Source organism: Sardina pilchardus, chromosome 8 (genome assembly GCF_963854185.1).
Source record: "Sardina pilchardus chromosome 8, fSarPil1.1, whole genome shotgun sequence".
NCBI classification, from domain to species: Eukaryota; Metazoa; Chordata; class Actinopteri; order Clupeiformes; family Clupeidae; genus Sardina; species Sardina pilchardus.
The window spans coordinates 4691311-4696543 of record NC_085001.1 but is presented as its reverse complement, the minus strand read 5'-3'; the positions used below and the strand labels follow the sequence as shown (position 1 = coordinate 4696543).

The 5233-nt window shown below is 41.2% G+C and overlaps 1 long non-coding RNA gene across 1 annotated transcript; it reads right to left on the bottom strand.

The window, feature by feature from the left end:
* Positions 1-1351: 1351 nt before the first annotated feature.
* Positions 1352-2912, bottom strand: LOC134088675 (uncharacterized). Its single transcript, XR_009939987.1, has 3 exons — positions 2785-2912; positions 2284-2373; positions 1352-1590 (listed from the first exon to the last, which is right to left on the bottom strand). It is a non-coding gene; the product is annotated as an uncharacterized LOC134088675 (long non-coding RNA).
* Positions 2913-5233: the final 2321 nt, after the last annotated feature.

Here is a 5233-nt window from a genome sequence, read left to right as displayed (position 1 = left end):
TGTGTGTGTGTGTGTGTGTGTGTGTGTGTGTGTGTGTGTGTGTGAGAGAGAGAGAGAGAGAGAGAGTGTGTGTATGTGTGTGTGTGTGTGAGACAGAGTCTCTGTCTGTGTGTGTGTGTGTGTGTGTGTGTGTGTCAGATCTGAGAAGAATGTGTGAGAGGAAATATGCTTGAGGTGTAAGACAGATGACAGGGGAATGTGCTGATGAAGTGTAATCTGATCAAATCTACACTGTAAAACCCAACTTGCTGTTTGAACTTAAATATTTATGTAACCATGCTGCGAAAGAATTTTATGTTAAGACAACAAAGACAATGGAGTTAACTCAAATAAATCTTGCTATTTGACTCAACTCAATTCTAGTTTGTATGACTTTATAGCTTTAGTTGATATAACTTGATACCTTTAGTTGACATAACTTCACCACTTAATATCCTTAGTTGACATAACTTGATACCTTTAGTTGATTTAACTTCAGCACTTGATACCTTTAGTTGATATAACTTGATACCTTTAGTTGATTTAACTTCACCACTTGGTAGCTTTAGTTGATATAACTTAGCCTTAAGCTACTTAAGCTTTTGGATGATTTCACTGCAATGCTAGTGAGTTACATACACCAACTACTTAAATGTAATGTAATTCTCACACCACACATCTAATACAATTTAACAATTAATACTGCACAATATGTTTCTTGTTTTATTGAAGATATAGCGTCATAAACCAAAAACACTGAGATCCAACGCGAGCTTCTCTAATAAAAACAGATTACTTTTTGGAACAAACACTTATTTTCTATCAGTTACACACCCCATTGGCTTGAATTCATGAAGATTGTTTTTGTATTAACAAGCCAATAATTTGATTCAAGAGAGAAGACTCACATTTTTGTCTCAATTAGGAATGCAACAAAAATGAAAAATAAATACTCATACTGCCATAATACTTCATCTGTTATCTGTTATTTAATGCATCCTATTTAGGCAATCACCAATACTAAAATGTATCTTACATTGTACAAGTAATATAAATTTAAGGCAACATTTTCCATTTTGGTGACATCTTAAACAAATGTTTTGGCATTAAACAATGTGCAGCCAGTTACAAATAGAGCAATTAACCAAAGAATAAAAAAGTGCATCAAAAAAGTGCATCACAAGTCATTAAATTGTCAATTGCAGTACACAATCTATAAGACATCTAACAAAAATAACAAGAGAGTCCATTTCTCAATCAAGTTCACATTTTGTTCACATTTGGCCAAAGCTTAAACTCTGCTTTAAGCTTACATGGTTTTCCTGAAGAGTCTGTTTCTCAAGCCATGAACCAACGCAGTGCAATGGCCTCCACCAATGTCCATGAGCACCTTCTGAATGACTTCAAATGTGTACCTTGTATCTTTGGGGTAGTCAATGTTCAGTGCGTAGAGCAGACCCATTAGAAGTGTCACAGCTGCTGTTGGAAAATCACTGAGCGACAGAAGGATGATTTCTTCCTCAATGACCACAGCGAAACCAACAGTATCATTCCCGTCTGCCACCATGAGGATGCCCACTGTCATTCCTCTCGTTTTGTCCTCCTCAGCAACTGGGGCCTAAAAAATGGATAAACATGTGATAAAATAAACCTTCATTGATTATTTTGTTGTGGCCAAAACGGCATTAAGCATGAGACACCAGTGGTTCCTAAACATTCTCCCCGGAACCCAAACTAGTGAAAATAGCCGACCTGCAAGCTCACAACACTTCACAATATTGATAAAAATAAATAAATAAATAAAAAAAGCGCAACGTGAGCTATTGAGTACTTAAAAACCTATTTTTAAAAGGCAATTATTTAAAAAACAAAACAAATAACGCCCAGTGTGAAATGAGCAGTGCTTTCATTAGCCCCCTTCAGATGATCGAGCCAAAGCCAAGCAAATTGGCGATGCTAATTCCTTTCGCACCTTCAGGTGTGGGTGCTAACTGTTGCCACTTGGGGCTATAGACCCCTAAATTCTGGCCCACCCAAAATGTTAGGCCACTTGGCTCGACGACCTGAAGCCAGCTACTGAGTTAATTTATGTGCCACAGAAGTTATGTGAAGCCTGGACAACGACATTGAGGCCATGCTGGTATGGACATATACACATGGCGGAGCGGTTAGCGCTATAGGGCTATTTACTCCTGATTGGTCCCAACCCGCTGTTTAGGTCCTAAAATACAGGATATGTACATGTAAGGGTAAATCCATAAGAATTTGGGGATGATCTGCATTGACAGAAAATATAAAATATACCTGAACTTTCTTGTAAAAGTTGGACGCAACATCTTTGAGGTAGTGGGGGAGCCCCATCAGCACGACGGTCCTTTTCCATTGGTTGGAACACTAAAAACAATTGACAATACACAATCAATGGAACAGCTTCAATCAGATAGCATCAGAAGAGAGTATTTAACAGTAAATAAAGTATGTGTGTGTGTGTGTGTGTAAGTATTAAATACTGACACAGATACAGGATAAACAAGGATAAACAGGTGCAATTATAAGTCATGAAACAAAGAAAGCTGCAGACAAAATTGGAAAACTATAAATTTGAAACTGATAAAGCACTTTTTTTCTGGTTGGATGACACCTTTGACCCGTGTGAAAATACATATGCTGTTTATTAAAGAGTTGGAAAGACAGGAACTGGGAGAAGCCTGTTACTGAACCAACACCATGTAGTAATATTTACTATAATAACTTTTGTTTAAACAGAAAAACATATTGTTTAAAATATCACGCAAGCCTACTTACATCAGTATCCAGTGTTGTCAACAGCTTCTTCAGCTCCACCACACCAACCTCTGCAGATACTTGTCCAGGCCAGCAAAGAGACAGCCTTTCAGGTCAACAGTGGTGAGGCCAGCAAACTCGGCTTCAATCTAGTAGGCATAAAAGAAGCAAATAACAAGCCGAGGGATTCAATAGCACTGATATTTATCATTTTATAGTCTTCATGACTATAAATTCATTAGCATTTGTTCATTAGCAATTGTTGCTTAACACAGCTATCATGCATTATCATACTGGTCATGTCACCACCATCCAACCTCCTGCAAGCAATACCCAGGTTGCTTTAATAAGGGATTCCTGTGATCGGAAAACTAGAGGACAGTCACTGTAGATACAGGGCAAAGGACAATTTCTTTCATAATGCCCATGATTGGTTCTATAATTTTCAATTATTCTTTTGTGATTTCCTGAGTAGTAGGTACACAACTTACAAGTCCACCGCATTCACGCTTGTAAGTTGTAACTTGATCTTGTACACCTGAAAAAAGATAAGTAAGACAGAATTAGGATGGAGATATTGCATGATAGTTTAGTATGTTATATTTTCCTCAAGCAAACAACAAAATAACACAGAAAAATTGCACTATATTACCCCCATGCTTTCTACTAGGAGGCGACCAGTGTAGAGCATGAACTAGTTCATTTATCTATTAACTTTGAACTGAACTTAACATAATTTTGAACTAAAGAACTTGAACTCACTCCCTGAGTTCCTCGGTGTCTAAACGAAACTGTTAATGAATTGAACATGAACTAGTACAAAACTGAACTGGTGGTGAAATATGAACGTGAATTCGTTAATTTTCTTTTGAACGAACTGAACTGAAGTGTGAACTTGCTCAACGCTGCAGGCGACCCTATCGGTTGAGGACCGAGCGTGTGAAGTGGCTGAAACGCATGTGCCACATGGCGAATATCCCACTCTGAACTAGTACACCGAGCGTCATGTTTCAGGCCTAGCTAACCGTGTCCTAAAGAAAGCTAACCGCATGTAAACTAAATAAACGGTATCCTGCCCTGGGCTTAATGATTTCTCCTTTCAAAATCGTTCGACGAATAATGTCTAGAGCAGCTAACTCGGTCTGCTACGCTGTTAGCTATACTGTGAATGTCAGTCTACGTTTTACTGTTCCGTTTTCAACGAGCAACACGGACGACAATTTAATCAAGTAAAAAACGTAAAACATGTAAAGTTTTACTTGCAACTTAACATTTACACTCACCTTGCAAAAATACGATGATGGGTATCAGTCTCTGGTGGTGTTGTTCCACGAATTTCCATCCATTTCCTTCTGCACCGACCGAATGAACGCGCGCCAGTGAGACACTAAATGATGACGCAAGACGCAAAACGTGCTACACGTGATGCCGCACAAGTTGGCAGTAGTCCACTCAACTTGACATTTATTGTTAACATAGCATGGCTTTTCATTGAGTGAACTTCCATGTAGTTGAGACGTTTTCAATTGATTATTTTAAGTTAAAACAACTTTTTGCACAAATCTGTGTTGTATTGAAAAGGAAAACTTAGTTAGGAAAACAAACAAGCAAATTGGGTTTTACAGTGTAAACCGCAGAGGGCAGGAGAGAGCAAGACAGAGAGACATGAAGGGGGAGAAAGTGAGGGAGGGAGGGAGAGCGAGAGAGAGAGAGAGTGAGAGAGAGAGAGAGAGAGAGCGCGCGAGAGAAAGCAAAAGACAAAGAGAGTGAAAAAGATAGAGAGCGAGAGAAAGTGAAAGACAGGTAGAGAGATGGAGAGAAAGAGAGGTACAGGGAACGAGAGATGGAGAGAGCGAGAGAAAGAGAAAGACAGGGAGAGAGAGATGGAGAGAGTGAGAGAAAGAGAAAGACAGGGAGAGAGAGATGGAGAGAGTAAGAGAAAGAGAGGTACAGGGAACGAGAGATGGAGAGAGTGAGAGAAAGAGAGGCACAGGGAATGAGAGATGGAGAGAGCGAGAGAAAGAGAAGTACAGGGAGAGAGAGATGGAGAGAGTGTTTGAGCGTGCGCCCTTCACTCTGACTCCTCCATCTGTCAGTGCCACGGCACCTCCTCCAGTAGGATTCCAGAAGGTTCCGCGCGGCGCGGTGCGGCGCGGTGCGGCGCGGTGCTGCTGTGTGCGGTATTAGCACACACACGTCTGGCCTGCCCTCCCTCATTCTCCAGTAGGATTCCAGAAGGTTCCGCGCGGCGCGGGTGCGGCGCGGGTGCGGCGCGGTGCTGCTATTAGCACACACACGTCTGGCCTGCCCTCCCTCATTCTCCACCCTTGAGGCCGAGCGCAGCTCTTTCATGGCGAGGAAATTGCCGGATGATAATTATCACCCTGTGGGTTCCACAACCTTCGCCGTGTCCTACTTATCCCCCGCTGAGCCAACGCCGCCTGCCGATTGGCCGGGCCCCACCGCGGCC